Here is a 17,321-nt window from a genome sequence, read left to right as displayed (position 1 = left end):
GGTTTTGATATAAATCTATAAAAAAAATTGTGTAACTCCTCAATAAATTTACAAATGAAAAATGAAAAATAGCTACATTCCATATTATTTCAGCAATTTCCCTTGCAAAAGGGGGATGTGTATGTTAGGCTTAACCTGTTAACAAATGCAAAACAACTAATTAACTAACTACCTTTCAGTTATTTCCATAAGCATAAGTCATTGGCCTTTAGCTCCAGATTGATTAGTCAGTGTGCTTTTTTGGATATGAACAAGCTTATATTCTTGTAATGGATGTAAAAAAAGTTTACAATAATTATAGATTATAAGATGTAGTGAAACAAAGTGTGTAAATAAAGTATATTTAAGATAGAAGTCACTGCAGTTTAAATAATGAGCCAGGATCTAAATTCATATTTTTAATCACGTAGGAACTACTCAGTTTGAGGGCTACTGAATAAGTAAATATGCTAACAGTTAATCATGGTGATAGCCTGATGGAGGGCTTCATTTGGACACTAGCCATTTATTAGCAACTATATTTTCCCAATTTCAAAGACAGGACTACTATAATGCAAAAGCTTTTGGATACTATAGCAATGTGTCACAACATTGCTCTGAATAACGCTGCATATAGTAATACCATTCTGAGCTGAGCAACATTACAGTCAAACAAAGTCAAACCAAGCTAGTATATCACGGCATTTCATATGAACAACATAAAAAAATGACATTCCTTAGTGTCATCTGTACCCGAATAAACTGTAGTATCGTAATAAATACCTCTGTAAAAAGATTCAATTAAAGTACTTTCAGGAATACACAATCTAAAGAGATTATGTATTTATTTGTTTGCTTGTCTGTTTGATTGTTTTTAACACAGCATAAGGCTTATAAATCTGTTCATTATAAATTCAATTACTATTATTAACATAAATAAATAAATTAGAACTAGAATCTAAGACTGTGTATAATTATTCAGCTTTATCAAAATTCAGTGAAATGAAAAATAATAAATGCCTCAAACATTCCTTTTAAATATGACAATGTTAAAAGCAACAAGTCTGAGCCAGTTTAAATCCACAGAGTAATTAAATATTTATTAGATACAACTGAATTTGTGAATCAAAATGCAGGCTGATTGAAGCTTTAGTACTCAGCATGCATGTCTATAATCATGCGCATTTAAATACTAGTTTTGAAAGGAAGCAATCCTTCAATCTAAAAGAATTCTCAGATATTCAGTACTATCTTTCTAAGTCAGTAGTTACTACAGGCAAAAGGTAAGCTAAAAAAATGAATGCAGTACAATCCATTCAAACATCCAGCCAAGTAATTTAAGAATGAAAAGACAATTGCTTAGTATAGGCGTTCAATGTCACATAACACTAGACAATCACATTAATCTAGAAAAAAATGTAATTACCAGCTTCATAAAGCAGACTGCAGCTGTAGGATCACATCAATATATTTACAAAAATAAAATCAGTGTGGCCTCCTTCATTTTCATCCTGTCAGAAAAGCTTGCAGTCATACAGATCCTAATAGTATTTGGTCTATAAAAACTGAGACTTCCTCCAGTGATAGTTGACTCAGGCAGCCTGAAACTGCCCTCCCTCCAGGGATGGTGACGCCCATTCCTTCCTAACCAATTACTATGCACGTGGGGATGCACGGCCCAACCAAACTATGAAGAAACAAAGATGGCCAGCAAGACTAGCAGTTGGATATGCAGCCAAATACCAGATAGTGAATAATCAGACTTTTTATTGTAAATAAAACAGACCGGTTTCGGCAATAAAATGCCTTCTTCAGTGTTGAACAAAAAAGTCTGATTATTCACTATCTGGTCTTTGGCTGCATATCCAACTGCTAATCTTGCTGGCCATCTTTGCCCATTCCTTCCTGCCACTTCATCAGTCACCCAAGCCACTGATCGAACCTGGGTCAGCTGGGTTATAGTCAGGACTTTTATCACTGTATGCCACCAGAGCATCGTAAGTGTAATGTATGACATCATTATAGACAAGTAGTTAGAGCAGAGCATACGTGTACAGAAGAAGGATGTCACGATTCATCAGGGGAGATGTGCATGATGAGGACCCTGTGGAAGAGCCAGGTGCAAAGGTGGACTGTGCTATATCAAGGTGAATGTAATGTGCCATGGTACTTGCAAAGAGGCAACGGGTTCATAACTGCAGGCCAGAAAAAGTGATGCATGCAAACCATCACCCTGGTTGTTCTGTATCATGCATAGACTGTTCACACTGTGCATTAGACACAGGCTACCTCAATAACGAAGTTCAGAGGACAGGGCACATTTATCATTATACACAGAGTTGAAGACAGCCACAGTGACAAGTGTTATCAATGGGCAAGTGAGCATGTGTTGGTGTGCTTGAATTTTATTGTGTTGCTATGATTGTCAGAGCTTATGCAGTTGTGGGATGGGAGACTAGTATAGATTGGCCAGGAAGGTGGTGCTGTCTCCACTTCAGTGTGTGTGTGTGTGTGTGTGTGTGTGTGTGTGTGTGTGTGTGTGTGTGTGTGTGTGTGTGTGTGTGCCAACTGTGGCTGTTTCTGCCTTGCTAGAACCCACACTTAGGCCTTCCCTCTCATTTCACTGAGAATGAGGCCAAAGTCATAACAGGGATAAATTTATGAACATCAATCTAGTTTTTCAGCTCCTTTTAAAATGCAGACACAGTACTTATCTTGGAGAGGGAGTTTCTTCCAGAGATGTGTTAGGCACTGTGTGACAAATCTTTCCCTTCTCTTAGTCTTATTTATTTATTGGAGTAGAATTAGATATTTAGTCCTAGTGTTAGCTTTACTGTTTGATTTATTGTGGTATAATAATTCTTGGAGCAGTGGATCCCTTATAGCACAGATTTTCACTAACTGGTCCATATAAAACTTGATAAAAGGATAACGTCTCCAGTCTATCTTTGTAGTACAGATATTTTAGATGCCTGATCTTTTTAGATGCAAACCTTTGGGAATCTTTCCAACTGCATGATATACTTATTAGAATACATCAAAAGTGCTATCTTTTGATTAAATGTTAATGTATCTGGAGCTTTTCTCCTTGGGTCTCCACTGAAAACAGGCCTGTGGCTCAGTTTGACCAACCAGGTTAACAAATGACAGTAAATAAAATAAATAAATAAATACATCTCAGAGGGATCAGTGTACTTAATGATGAATCTAACCAAAGCTATGCAAGTTAAATGTTTTTCCTAACTACCACTGCAACGTAGCAGTCAAATGTCAGGGAGCTGTCCACCCATGTGCTCAGGTGACAATTTCAATTTTTGAAGTGGTGTATCATCTTGCTATAGACTGTAACTAGGTGATGCTTAACAAATGCTGCACTTTTTAACATTGAGTTTGAGCATATTTTTACTACATGAGCTACTAACAAGTGTAAGCTTTTGCTGGAGTGCATGTATGTCAGAGGGGGACTTGATGAAAATGCCAGGCTTACAGTCATCCTTAAACTTTGTTAACCAAAGTTCATCATTTGACAAGTCAAAATCTTAAAAGTAGATGCTGAACAGCTGAGGTCTCAGAACAGATCCCTTCAAACTCAACAGGTCACCCTCATGATCTCAGAGGATACACCCCCTACTCATAGGTTTATGGGTAAATACTAGGCTAGCTGCTTTTGAGGACCATTTTAAGCTTAGCCAATTTCTCTCATTTCTCTCAGAGGAGTGAATCAAACCCTGTACCTTATATCTGTGAAGTAAACACCTTAAACATTATGCCAATCCCAACCCCAGCAACTTTACTGTGTGAGTCCTACCTGTAAGTCAGTTGGCTACCAAGCTAACCACACATGGGTCAATTTGGAGCTCCTTCAGCTTGCTAATTATATTTGCATGGAATATGTATTGAATGCCTTGACTAGGTAAAGGTATCCAGTGTGGACAGATTGTCACTTCCAGAGAAGTTTACAAGATTGATATACAGGTTCTACCCTTAACAAAGACAAACTGATGGGTTTTGAGTTTGGTAAAATTTATGATTTCATAGTTAATTAAGTCAGTTATGATATGTTCCATGGCTTTCCACATAAGAATCATTCAGCTGATGGGTGTGAAATTTCCAGGTCTGTGGAGGGCCACCCTTGTGGAGTGGCAACACAACAGCTGTGCACTGCTCCCATGGGACAAAGCCAGTTGCTAAACTTACATTGAAAACGTTGAAGAGTAGGATCACCAATGCATGCTCAGTGCTATTAATTAAACAAGAAGGTAGATTGTCGAGCCCCATGGAGGAAGTATTCTTCATTTTGGCGAGTGTCTTCATTACATGCTCCTTCATGAGGGCTGATGGATTGATTCCATCAGGGATAAGCGGGAGTGGCATTAATGTATCTGGGATAAAGTTGTCACTGAATTTATTAAATAGTATGTTGGCAATGTACACTGGATTGGAGTAGTTGTTTCCATTATGAATAAGCTCAAAGCAATGTTGGGTGTTATTTTTTTATCTTTCTGACATAACCAAAACAAGATTTGTATTTATTTATTTTTTTGCTTCTGTAACTAGTCTGAGTTTGAAAGATGCATTTGTTTTTCTTATGTCCTTTTTTATTTTCGTATCTAGCTGTCTTTTATTTGGTGGTCATTTTTTATGTTGTATTGGTTTAGGAGTTTCATCTTTTTATTACACAGGTCATCAATACCTGAGGACCATTAAACCTTCTTTTTTGTTTTGTAGCTTGGAAGGTTATCTTGGAGAACATCCTTCTGTACTGGAAGGGAATGGAGAGGCTCTACAAGTAAAGATGTATATATGGATGTTTCTTAATATAATTTTGAGTATATTTAGTATGTAGCTGTCAGTATGTGTACACACTGTAAGATTATGTCCTTTAGAAAAGATGCTACTATTAAATTACATAAGTGCTTGTTACTTATTGCAAGTGCACTTAATTGTGCATATGGCAGTGAGATATGCATGTTGTAAACATAAATGTGTCCTCTGTAGTGATAATTGCCATAAGACAATATATAAGATATGACATTTTAATGTGGTTCCATGCATTTGGAGTGTAGTACAAAGCATTGCAATGGTAGACAAAGTTCTTTATATACACATAAATATGATAAAGGACAAAGAATGTTGTAGGCCGTCATTTTTCCTTGTCAGCTGGGATCGTCTGCCATTTTTAATTGCCAGCTGGGATTATCGGCAAGCCTGTACTGATAAATAGATTGATGTCTTAACAAGTGCAGCATGTAGTAGCTCTAACACATGCTATAGGGTTATGGTGTTTTTTTTCTTTTGGTGGGTAGCATGTCAGGGTAGCAATAATGGGGGGGGGGGGCAAGTGCATGTGTTTGCCAAGGATGGAAATTTCTTGTGGTATACTGCTTATTTTATGTTTTGTGGATATTGTGTTTGCCATTTTATCTCATTGTTAGGTTGTGGACCAATACTTTTGTTTGTAGATATACCACAGACATCATCTTTCACATACATCTGTCCAACAGATGTAGCTGTTTTTTTTCCTCCACTCCCTTTGCCACTATCAATTTTTTCCACTGCCCCCAATGGTTACAGATTTCCCCTGGCATAGACATACCTCTAGTGGTCACTTACCAGAGGACAGTACAATTATTCCTTCCAGTAGCACTGTCAGGGATGTGCAGTTTGACACCCCCATGGAGCTAGTAGAAGAGGTGGCGAATTTTATTACGCCAAAACAGGAAGTCCTCATTGTCCACCTGGAGAGAGTCCTCACATGACTTACAAAACTGCAAAGCTGCCTGTCTCTGCCCTTACCACTTCAGACAATGAAGAACCAGAAGGTCAGTCAGGGTGCTAACTGATCTTTCCCTGTGTTTAGCACAGGCAGTGCAATACAGAGGGTGCTAACTGCTCTTTCCCTGTGTTTAGCATAGGCAGCGTAATAGAAACGTATGCCTCCCATATCCATTCTAATGGTATACTCCTTCCTTGTTCATCAACCTCTCCCCTATTTGTTGTCCAATCTTCTCCATCACCAGTGTCCTCCATTTGCTTGCCTAAAATTCCACTGCCCCAAAGTAAGTTAACACTTGTGCTTTCATTCTTTGACTTTGTTTTGAGTTTGTGTGTCCTTGCTTTCTAAACCTTACCTTCTTACTAATATGTCCTTACTCAATCCTTCTCCATCTTTCTTTCTCAAAAAAAATGGTTAGACTTTGGCCTTTCCCTGAAAAAATATATACCCTTCAGTCTTCCCCACTCCCATTCTCATCTTCCATATTTGTCTTATGCATGTGCATCTGCACTCACTTCTCCTTCTTCACTGTGCAACCACTTCCATATCTTTTAATTTTCAAAAGATACTTTTAGACATAGCTGTATCACTTCGGTGTGGCTTGCAGGGTTTCCTATAACATTGTGAAATAGTGTTTTTGTACACACATAGTTGCATACTCACAGCATTCTTGTTTGCTAACTTTCTTCCCAATCAACCTAGCCGCAACTGTGGTGTCGCCTTTCTCTGCAGGTCTGCTATTGCCATGAGTGAGGGACATTAAATTTCACCTGTTTAATTGATAATTGCCTTTAGACTGCATCACACCAGTGGAAGGCTTACTATGATTGCACTAGACATGTTTCTGAATCTTATGGAAAGCCAAAAAAGATCAATTTTATTCAGAAATATATAGCCTTTTTAGGTCTAAAATCACAAAACCATTATATATTTATGTTTTGATAGCTTTTATTTATTTATTTTTTTTAAGAAAACTGAAAACCATACACTAGTTTTCAGTTGATTGTTTTGTAAAATGTGTAGAAAGGACTTCCTGGCCTGAATTCCACACTATTACAATATCTCTCTACTATGTCAAGATGCTTTTAAGATATTATCAGTGCAAGGCCCCAGAAAAATCTAGCTTTCACTTTGTTTTGCATAGTGTGCTTTTAGGGAAAGTAGACAACAGAATCTGAAATATATGTATGCCTGTCATAATATATAAAATATGCGTGCTTTGCTTTAATATATAAAAAATGACAGAAAATCTTATTTTTCACAGAAAATATCTTATCGTTAGTTATCTTTTCAATGGGTGGCCACAGTGGTGCAGCGGTTAGCGTTGTCACCTCACAGCATGAGTTTCCCTGGTTTGATCCTTGGCTGGGGTCCCTTCTGGGTGGAGTCTGCATGTCCTCCCTCTGGTCACGTGGGTTTCCTCTGGGTGCTTGGGTTTCATCCCAAAGACATGCTGTAAGTGGATTGGACACTCTAAATTGGCCCTAGGTGTGAGTGTGTGTGTGTGTGTGTGTGTGTGTGTGTGTGTGTGTGTGTGTGTGTGTGTGTGTGTGTGTGTGTGTGTGTGTGTGTGTGTGCCTTCTGTGGAAGGTTGGGTGCCGGGCTGGCAACTCGACACCATCAAAACTCTGCTGCCAATCATGAGCAGACAGGTGATCCACTGTGGTGACCCCTAACCAGAAAAAGCCAGAAGAAGAAGTTAGTTATCTTCTCAATGACAGCACATCAATAATACAGTTAAAAGATGCACAATAGTTATCATCTAGAAGAGTTTTAAATTTTGCATTTTTTGTGAATGAAATGGAAAATCAGAGGGCCCAAATGGCAACACAAGACTACTGGTTACACATAGTAATAAAGGATCGTTTCTCTATAATAATGTGAAGTAGTATAGCAAATTTATCAGAATAATCTATCACAACCTTCAGATATAAAATTCATTTATCTGATCCTACAGTTGTTAAAAAGCATACACAATGTTATCTTCTTTTTGCTGAAACTGGGAGAAGGATTTAATAAGTGCAGTGACAAAAAACTGTATTCAACAGAATTTTAATTCTGATCTCATAATATCACAGTAAATATGTTTTATAGGCTATTATTGTAGTCAGATCAATGAGAAGAAGTTTAACACAGTGCCCAAAATAAAATTAAGTATAATACAAAATACCAGACTGTGGAAGTAAAGGCATATGGGAAAAAAAAAAAACACCGGGGCCTGTCTTTGAAATGATGTACCCATGTATGTCTTTGTGATTTCAGTATAATTCTTATCTCTTTCAGGAGATAATGTTGTATCAACTACAAAACACGAGTAAGATTGAGATGCTAACCTCAGAAGTCCTAGTAGAGCACAATTCTGAATTTTGCCCATTGGTATTAGTCACTTGAAAACATGACACTGTAGCCATTTCATGTTACAAATGAACAATATATATTTTTCTAAAGAAATATATGGAGTTTTTATCTATGTCATAATGACAAATGAGTAAAGAAGTATCCGAGATCATTACTGCATTCTGCATACTGAGCAAAAGTTCAAAAACAACATTCCAAATGAAAACTGTGCACAATGTAAAATATCAAATCATGTCAGTTAACACCTACAAACACAAGTATTGCCTCTCTGTATAAGACCAGCCTTCCGATTAAAAAAGACTTACCCTGATGTAGAAGTCTGATCTCAGAATATTTCAAAATCATAGAAAGCCTTTCTACTTCTTAGATCTCACTACCTCTGAGGTTTTCCCCCTCATAGGAAACTTTTTTTAGTGATCTTACTGGGGAAGCCGCTTGCTAATGTGATATTCTGGGGTTGTGGCTAATACTAATTAATCATATGTTCTCCCCTGAAAATGTCTGCAGCTCACTACTTGTTCAGCCAACTGAGTCTCTGAATCATTTGGCTAAGTAAAATTTTAGTCTGGGAGGAAAAAGTGAAAGCCCTCATATGTCAGCACTAGTGTGTGTGTGTGTGTGTGTGTGTGTGTGTGTGTGTGTGTGTGTGTGTGTGTGTGTGTGTGTGTGTGTGTGTGTGTGTGTGTGTGTGTGTGTGTCTGTGTGTGTGTCTGTGTGTGTGTGTGTGTGTGTGTGTGTGTGTGTGTGTGTGTGTGTGTGTGTGTGTGTACATGTGTGAGTGTGTGTGTGTGTGTGTGTGTGTGTGTGTGTGTGTGTATGTGCATGTGTGAGTGTGTGTTTTTGTGTATGTGTGTGTGTGTGTGTGTGTGTGTGTGTGTGTGTGTCTGTGTGTGTCTGTGTGTGCATGTGTGAGTGTGTGTGTTTTTGTGTGTGTGTGTGTGTGTGTGTGCGCGCATGTGTGTGTGTGTGTTTATGTGTGTGTGTGTGTGTGTGTGTGTGTGTGTGTGTGTGTGTGTGTGTGTGTGTGTGTGTGTGTGTGTGTGTGTGTGTGTGTGTGTGTGTCTGTATTATGTCCTTGTGCATAAACATGGGTACATTTGCTAACACAAAGCCTGGACTGCTAGGGACAATACTAGCACAGTCAGGTCGGACAGTGTAGTGCTAGATTCAGAGACATAGTAATGGGTCACTAATGAGTTGCTTCTCAGTTCAGCTTTACTATGTCTCTGAATCAGAATTTCTGTTCACCATGGTAATTGATCGAGGCATGTGGGCAATCAGCATGGGTGCTGAGTATTCATTGAATCTCTCAGCTTATCTCATTTCTCTTTTTTAAGTTTGATTATAAAACTTTCAGACAGTACCAATAGTCTGGTAAGCTTCATCACATAAGATTCCTGCTTTACACTTAAGAGTTTCAGTACAATCCTGCACTCGACTTGACGCCACAACTAGTCGCTCATGTTTAGCATGTTAAGTATGATGTTTTTCAAATGTAAGGGAAAAGGTCTGTTAAAATATATAGGAATTTTACTTCTGTTGTCATGATAACTCAGTAAAGACATATGCTATTATGTTACTGTACTCAGAATATGCATGACATTTTATGCAATGGTCAAACATCTCCAGGTAAAAATCAAGTATAGTGTGATACTTAACAAGAAAAGCTCTCTGAAATACTAGATTTACTAGCTGAATATCAGAAGCCATATGTAAATTCCCTAAATGCAGTCCACAGTAAAAAATGTGGGGGATCATCTTAAGATCCATACGTTCAGAATACACTCAAGAATGCCATTCTGAACTGAAGTATTCATTATATTTTTTTTCCCTAACTTGCATGGCATAGACTACCTCTGTAAGTGCACAGAGTGCAGGCTTTACTCTACATGCAGTAAAACAAATGTTGCCATTGCTGTAAAATAAAAATGATGGTTTTCCTTCATATCTAAAAAGGATTAAGTACAGAAATAGTCTAGGCACTGGTTTCATCTGGCCTTGAATGGAACAGTCCTATACCTCCTAGCTGGAAACCTGGGATAATGCTAGACCTGGACAACATAAGTCTCTAACATGATGGATATCTCAAATGTTTAAAATGTCTTTATGGCAGTTCTCCTATGGCAGTTTGGGTTTAAAAATCACAAACATGTAATAAAATACTTGGATACAGAACACACACGTGCTTTCCCAGTGGATTATAATCATTCTGAGATGGGACACTAAGTCTGACTATGATGTCATTATACAAATACAGTGGCCATGTTGCTGTTTGATGGATACCTCCCCCTCAAAAACCTATATCAATAATCATTCAGAAATGATCATATAACTACCATTTGCCTCCAAACCTCATTTACCTCAAATTATTATACCCACATTCTGAAAAGAAATTGAAAAACATAACTGCCACAATAACATACTAAAACTTGCTGTTGTTAGACACATGCTGTCTCAACAAGTCATATTATTTTTATTTCATATTTAATGATATAAAAACCCTGTGCCTTCACATAAAGCATGCCTTCTCATCCTTACACCAATAGACACCCATCATCTGTGTACATTTCTGATGTTCATGTGTGAGGAAACATGAAAAAAAACAATCACTGTAAAGTATTTCAATTTGTTGTTCATAGATGTAGATATACTCCAGCTATCCTCAAAACTAGCCATTATCAATGACTGTGTTACCTGAATCATATAAGTGCCTTTTACTTATGTACACAGCCAGCTTGCCCACTCCAAAATTTCTGTCCACATTTGTATTGTATGATATTGAATTTCAGTTTGTCCAGTAATACATGAACAACACTTTGGTTAGATAGTTCACAAAATATCTGTTTTTTTCACACTATACCCTATCCCCCTACTGCAAAGAAAAACATAATAACATTTTTATCTATAATCTTAGATTGTGAAAAATTTAAAGAAAATTATCACAGTAATGTTTTTTAACTTGTAGTTTTCATACACTATATATTCTCATCACCCTCAATAAGCCACTGTAATGACCACTTTAATTTGATCATCTAAACGTCCCTTCTTTTCATTCGCTGAGTGCCTCTAAATGAGTGCCCCTAAACAGATAGCCACTTTTGACAATCATTTATTATTTATTTATTTTATTTTACATTTATTTACCAGGATAGTCCAACTGGATACATGTCCATTTTCAGCGGAGGCACGGGGAGAAAAGCTCCACACAGACAAACTTACATAGATTACACAGAAGTTAGCAAACAATTATAAAAACAAAGTGATTATATAAAATGGGTTAGTAGTGTTCCCTAGTAAGGACTCACAATTCTCATGGACAGACAATTAAAAGTAAGAGACATCAGATTGGAAGCAGAGCTTGGTGATGTAGTTACAAGTTATGATAATTGCAGAATATGCTTTTAGTTTATAACGTAATCAGGGATGGTACATGGCCATAGCCAATTCACTTTGAGATACTATTTGAGGTTTTTTTTTTTTAAGAGACTTTTGGAGGATTGTAGGGTTATATAGTTTGGCAACAAATTCCAGGTTTTGCCAATGAAGTTGGCAAACAGGAATTCACCAGCAGAGTTATTAGCTTTGTGGGTTTGGACCAGTAGTTTATCAGCTGACCGTAGGGATCTTAGGTTGCTATATGGCTTAATAATATTTTTAAATGAGGGGGTATCCTCAGGGTGGTACAAAATTTTGTGCGCTATTAAGAGTTGACTGAATTGAATTAAGCTGGGCAGTTCTAGTCACTCTAGTTGTTTAAGGATCTGGCAGTGGTGGGTTCTACAGGTGGAGCCAGTGGTGAATCTGGCAATATGATTGTAGCTATGGGACAGCTTTCCTAGTTCGGATTTGTTGAGGTTTGAGAGTACAGGTGAGGCATATAAAAGAGTAGAGAGTAGGTGTGATCGGGCGGTCCTAGCCAGTGGGGTTAAAAATGTCTTGTTTCTATACAGTGATCCAAGCTTTTTATTGATGGTCTGTATGGTTTTGTTGACCTGTAGGTCAAATTTGAGATTATTGTCTATGATAACGCCTAGCAGTTTGGTGTGATTATCTGGGGAAATAGTGGTACCATTGTTAGATGTGACAGAGAATGAAAGTGTGGTGGATCTACTAGTGGGAGAGAAGAGTAGAAGTTTAGTTTTATTGGGGTTCAGAAGTAGGCATTGGTTAGTGAGCCAGCTCTGAATAGTGTTAAATGTATTTTGGATTAAGATTTGCAAGTTGGATGGGGAGGTAGCTGAGCAGATGTGAGTGGAATCATCTGCGTATTGAATGCACGTGGCTTTAGGGATAGCAGTGTGGAGGTTGTTGATAAAAATAGAGAAGAGTAGTGGACCTAGTATGGACCCTTGAGGGACACCAAGTGTGAGAGGTAACTGGCTGGAGAGTTTGCCCTACCATAGTACCGCCTGCTGTCTACCAGTCAGGTAGGACTGGAACCACTGGATAGCAGACTTGTTGAGGGAAATAGATTTTAGTGAAAGAATGAGAAGTTCATAGTTGACAATGTCAAAGGCTTTTGATAGGTCAAAAAAGAGGGCAGAGGTTAGCCTATTGTCATTCCTGTTTTGGTTTATGGCAGTAGTAAAGGAAAGCAGGGCTGAGGTGGTGATGTGGTATGGCCTGAAACCATGCTGGGAGTTGGAGAGTAAGTTATTCTGTGAAAGGTATTGCATTAGTTGCTTGTGTACACCTTTCTCCATTATTTTGGCTAGTGGGGAAAGAATGGCAATGGGTCTATAGTTGTATATGTCTGAGGAGCTACCACCTTTATGGAGTGGAATGACGTGAGATGTTTTCCAGAGGGAGGGGATAGCATTTTCGGATAAGGTTCTGTTGATGAGGATAGATATGGGATATGCAATGGCATCTGCAGCTATTTGTAGGTACTCTGCAGGGAGTAGGTCAGCAGCAAGGATTGTAGGTTTTAGTTTTTTTAGAAGTGTTTTGATAAAACTAGTGGATATTGGTTGGAAGCTAAATTCTGGGTGATTATTAAGTAGATTAGGCATGTGGTTTAAGTTAGAGGGGGTCAGTTGATTTGCTAGGGATTGGATTGTTTCAGTGAAAAAGTTATTAAAGGCGCTAGCTATGGTCTCTGGGGAACTATGGGTGTAGTTAGCCGGGGTTGGGGTGGTGGAGTGACCTGGACAAAGTAGTTGATTTAAGCCTGCCTAGAACTTTTGAGGGTTGTTGTGGTGTATTTGTAGGAGATTTTGGTAGAAACTTTTCTTATCCAGTAAAATAGATTTTTTTGTATCCTTCCTGAGTTGACAATATTTTAGATGGTCAAGTGGGGCTTTGGTTGTTCTCCAGCTGGCCCAGGCTCTGTTTCGAGTTTTGATTTTTGCTTTGGTATATTTTGTGAGCCATGGTGCTGTATTTGATCTAAGTTTTATTGTAGTTGCTGGAGCATGAGAATCAAGGATACTTATGAATTTAGTGTTAAAGTGATCTATGGCCTCCTCTAATGTTAATCTGTTTTAGTTTTGACCAGTCAACTGCTTTTAATTAATTTTGGAATATAGCGGCATCAACGTTTTTCTTGTTTCTAAATGTTTTATATTTGGGCTGGAAATCATGCAATTTTCAGTCACAAGAAATGGTGAAACAATGGCCACAGTAATGCAATTTAGCTTGCTACTACATGTACCCACCGTCATGCTAATCACAGTAAAATAAATAGACAAAAACCAAAACATCACTGTGTTGTGCTGTAAATAGTGTCTACTTTTATAATTGTTCACAGACCTAGCTAGTTTACTTACAGTGAGTAGGAAAATCATAATTAGAAAAGAAAACTCTACTTGAAGACTGAAGATCCCCTTCTCCCAGTAGTCACCAGACATACGATTAAAGACTACCAGGAAATCACAGAGATTAGTTACTTAGGGTAATTTATTTCAGGTTGTTAGATTGCATTGTAATAGGACCTGGGTTGCATACCTATGTCCTGTTACTAGGTTTTTGGGGGTACATGTGAAACATCATGCTAATATGTGTAACGGTCTCTTCCTTCTGGACTAGAATTTCAGTTGCCTTCAGTAGGAAGTTGCAATTTGTTTAATCAGTTTCATTCCAATTGGAAGATAAGAATAAAAAAATGGTGTGCTAAAAGTGAGACTACTTCGCACCAGCAATCATAAATTTAAAAGCTGACTCCCTCTTTGTGTGTATATATATATATATATATATATATATATATATATATATATATATATATATATATATATATATATATATATATATATATATATATATATATATATATATATATATATATATATATATATATATATATATTCTTTATAACCTCGAAATGCTGAAATATCAAATTTCAGTATCTCGAGACTATAAAACCGAATCCACAAAACACCGACAAACAAAAACCGCGAAACCACATAACCGAAAACATTGCACACACTGCACTAAACATACAACAAAACACCCACATCACAACATAAACAAAAAAACAACACACATACGCAACTCACACACACATAAGCAGGGGGAAATCCCCCCTGCACCCCACACCCCCCCTACTTATATATACTAACTCCGAGATCGCACAAACACAACACAAACGCTCACTCACACACGCACATTCTCCAATCCTTCACACACTCTCTAACTCCCACTCAAAACCCTTACAAAACACTCACTTACTTGACATAACACCTACATCCAAACACGGCACCGCACACCAACAAAACACAAACCCAGACATTATGTAGCGCAACTTCATAACCGCGAATTCGACACATTTTCGAGATATGTCAAATTCGCGATTATGAATGTTCGCTATTTGTAACATTCGACTTTATAGCTTCGAGATACTGAAATTCGACATTTCAGTATTTCAATGTTATAAAGTGAACCTATATAAATATGTATATATATATATATATATATATATATATATATACACACACACACACACACACACACACACACACACACACACACACACACACACACACACACACATCCAGGGAGAAGGAAGACATTTTTAACAAGCCACTGTCCAAATAAGGCATCATCATTGTGTGCCTAGCCATAATCTTTAAGCAACATAGTAAATAGTAAATAGTATTTTACCATTTCTTTTTATGGAACTTTTCTCCCCGAGCATCCTCTGAAAAAGGGCTTTTGCTCAGTCGGACATTCCCAGTTAAGAAATGTCAAATTAAATAAATAAACATACTTTGTAACAGTGACCACATTTGTGTAGCAAGATTTAGTTTTATTTTTAAACAGCAGTACATTATCACAGTGACAAATAATAAATTCCATTTTTTTTACATTTTTTTATGTTCTACAATTCAAAGAAAATTCAAGCACAAAGCAGTTTCTTTTTTTATTCACACATTTTATTTAATTTGTTTTTGCTCCAATGAGGCTATTTTACTTTTCATACATGATCCTTTTCAAAAATAAAAGTAACATTTTTGTAGTCCATTACACTTGACCTTATGCTGTACAGCAATACTACTGAGCCAGACTCAAAGAACTTCTTATCTGATTCAGTGTTCTGGGTCTTGGTACCAGTAACATTACTTGCATTCTGTCATCTCCCTGCCACTTTCCTGGCTCTAACTGATATCACATCAGCTGTCTTTTGTAATGTGTCATTGGTATCTACATGTAGCCAGACATTGGTCTAACCCTCCTCTTTAGAAATCCTGTAGTGGTATTAGAGATATTTTGGAAATGTTATGAAAATCTGTATAAAGAAGAGAAGTGGTGCAATAAAGAAAAATCACAGATTAAAATATTTATAGAAGACTTAAATATGCCAGAGGATGAGGATCAACAACTACCAGTTAAGACAGAAGGGGATGAGGCAGAAAAGGTGTTATATTACCAAACTACAGAAAAGTCTCCAGGAATAGATGGCATTCCACTGGAAGTTTGGAAGTTAGGTGGGAAGAACACGATAAAGATCTGAAAGGCTTTGTTTAACAGTATTTTAAAGGAGGGGAGGAATCAGCATCCTGTGAAGAAAGCTCTGTTGGTTGTAATACCTAAATATGGTACAGACCCATCTGATACAGCTTCATATAGGCCCATTTCAATTTTAAACCATGATTATAAAGTGTCTATATCTATAATGGCTAAAAGAATGGCAAAGGTGAGGCCAAATTTGATATACAGTGAGTTTTTTTTTTTTTTTTTTTGAGGGGAAAAAACATTTAACAACATTAATAAAACAATGATGGTCTGATGCAGAGAAAACAGAAAACAGAGTAAGTTGGGATTTTATGACTATGGCAGTGGAAGCATTTGCCTTTCCTGGTACAATAATAAGGTTAATTAGAAGGATATATGAGGGATTAATGGCAAAATCAATGTGGGAGGGTTCTTCTCTGCAAAGCTGTGTAACAGACATGGGTGTCCTCTTTCCCCTTTGTTATCTGCATTATTTTTAGATCCACTGGCAAAGAAAATAAGGGATTCAGAAATTCATTGATATAGTTGGTATGGTGTTCAAGAAACATTTACTTTATTTGCAGATGTTACTATTTTGCACCTGATGGAACCAGACATCAGTGTTGCTGAACATTCTGAGACAGTTCCAGGTTTTTTGGAAATATACAACTAAAAATTAATGAAGATAAATCAAATTTATAGCTGTAAATTATATTCCTACACACAAATTGGTTCAGCAATACCCATTATTTATGGGGACATGGTAAAATGAAGTATTTAAGAGTATGGATTGAAAAAGATTCTGTAATAGCAGTTAAGGATATTTGGGAAAAGACTAAACAAAAGATGATACAAAACCTGAGAAACTGGATGTTCTTGCCTATGGATATGGATAGCAAGATACAAGCAGTAAAATGTTTTAGTCCCTTTAATTTTATAGGCTGACTCCAAATCCAGCTCCAGACAAGTGGAGTACTTCAGGGTTCAGTCCTGGGACCACTCTGGTTTGGCATCTACTTCTCTGAAGTACAGGCCAACACTAAGGGACTCTGGCTAACAAAGTTCACAGATGACTGCAAACTGGGAGCCATTATTGAATCCCCAAATGATGTGGATATTCTACAAAAGGTCCTTACAGAAACAGATGCCTGGTGCCAGAGCCATGGGCTCAAGCTTAATGCCAAGAAATGTATAGTTATCCCCTTTGGAAAAAAACATGTACCCATGAATTACCACATAGGTGGCAGTACACTAAACATCGAAAGTGGGATGAGAGACT

The sequence above is a fragment of the Protopterus annectens genome, chromosome 2.part1 (genome assembly GCF_019279795.1).
Source record: "Protopterus annectens isolate FY-2018-M chromosome 2.part1, PAN1.0, whole genome shotgun sequence".
NCBI lineage: Eukaryota > Metazoa > Chordata > Ceratodontiformes > Protopteridae > Protopterus > Protopterus annectens.
Note: the sequence above shows the minus strand (reverse complement) of the source record.